Raw genomic sequence first — 1,973 nt, forward strand, 5'->3', positions numbered from 1 at the left:
TGCAATAGCGGTGGCTGCATCAACTTCCAGAATACCTGCTACCTTGCCTGATGTCATCCTCTGAGTTGGGTTTTGATGCTCATTTGCAGCTATCGTCTCAATAAGATTGTACGCCTCAGTATAGCTTTTAGCCCATAAGGCGCCTCCCGCTGTGCATCGAGCATGGGCCGAGATTGAGCCCCCAAACCATTATAAAAACCAGTGATTACCATCCAATCCAGCATTCCATGATGTGGATATTTTCTCAACATTTCCTTGTAGCGTTCCCAAGCCTCGCACATAGATTCTGTAGGTTGCTGCGCAAACTGAGTAAGAGCACTCCTCATAGCAGCAGTCTTTGCCATTGGATAAAACTTCACCAGAAACTTTTACGCAAGATCTTGCCACGTAGTGATTGACCCAGCTGGTTCAGAATGTAACCATTCTTTAGCCTTATCCCTCAGTGAGAATGGGAAAAGCCTCAACTTGATAGCCTCATCAGTCACGCCATTATACTTAAAAGTGCTGCAGATCTCGACAAAATTCCTTATGTGCATGTTGGGGTCTTCAGTTGCCGCTCCTCCAAAAGAAACAGAATTCTGCACCATCTGAATAGTGCCCGGCTTGATTTCAAAGGTGTTAGCTTGAATAGCCGGATGAAGGATGCTTGACTGAATGTCATCAATTTTAGGCCGAGAAAAATCCATAAGAGCTGGATCAGCTTGAACAATATGATCTCCCATATTTACTGGTTCTTTCTGCTCAGTTCCTGAATCCGAATCCTCAAAATCTAACTTCTCCGGTATATCAAGAACTTCGTCTTTCTCCTCAGCTGTATCTAAGGTCCTCTTGCGAGCACGAGAACGAGTTTGCATAAACGCACTAAAGTACCTGAAACACAACCGAAAAGAGTAATTAACTACTACGTCCTAATCACTGAGTCCTAATGACCAATGATGGTAAGTACATAAACTAAACAAATACGCCGAGTCCCCGGCAGCGGCGCCAAAAACTTGTTAGGGCGAAATCACGCACTAATATTCACGCAAGTATACGCGTTCGCAAGTAATATAGAATACTTTCTAGTTCGTTCCCTCAGAGACTCAGACTAAGTTATTGTCTAATTTAACTCACTCACCAATGTATGATTACTTCTCAATGTTAAGATAATAACACTTAAAATTGTTGATTAAATATTAACTATAATTAACTACTTAATTAACCACTTAACTAACACTGCAATTTATCAATAATAAAACACTCATGAGATCACAACTTCATTATTACTTCCTTCTATAGCCATAGTTATTACCTTTAGCATGTGACAGTGATGATATTAATCGAATAACACAAAACTGATAAAAGCCAACTTTCATTGTACTAATACCATTCTACCAAATATCCACAATTAAGATAGAAATTGAATAGTCATCAATTATGTTGAGTTCCTATATGTCTACAGAAATTGACAACACAACGATTTAAGCACAAGTTACTCCTTTTGATTACATAGGGCAAATAAAACTGTTAGAGTTACCCACTAATCATGCACAACGTACATGAACCTATGCTAGCATGGCAAGTTCTAAACCTCAAGATCCACTGTCGCTTCACAAGAGATTAACACCCTATCTTATATGTTCGCGATGCACATAAGACGAATACGCACAACCTATACTAGATATCATGCAATCATCACACACTAAAGTATTAAACAATTAACTAAAGAATTCCATAATAAATCCATTGCAACCCCATGATCACGATTAGCCCAAAATAGAACTTATCGCCATCATGGGTTCATATGAAATCATGATAAACGAACACAAGAAAATAACAACTAAACTACTTATATTAAAACAGAGTACGTCACAAGAGTAAATAAGTCAAAGCAAGAAAACTAGCATCCAACGTTACAACGAAACAAGAATCACAAGAATATATGCTTCCTCTTCGTTGCTGTGTGCTAAATCGGTCTTCTTCCTTATCTCCTT

The 1,973-nt window shown here is 38.8% G+C and overlaps 1 non-coding gene across 1 annotated transcript; it reads left to right on the plus strand.

Annotated features, from left to right (window-relative positions):
- Window positions 1-222: 222 nt before the first annotated feature.
- Window positions 223-329, plus strand: LOC141694345 (small nucleolar RNA R71). Its single transcript, XR_012563660.1, has one exon. It is a non-coding gene; the product is annotated as a small nucleolar RNA R71 (small nucleolar RNA).
- The last annotated feature ends 1,644 nt before the right edge of the window (window positions 330-1,973 follow it).

This window comes from Apium graveolens, chromosome 10 (assembly GCF_009905375.1).
Source record: "Apium graveolens cultivar Ventura chromosome 10, ASM990537v1, whole genome shotgun sequence".
NCBI lineage: Eukaryota > Viridiplantae > Streptophyta > Magnoliopsida > Apiales > Apiaceae > Apium > Apium graveolens.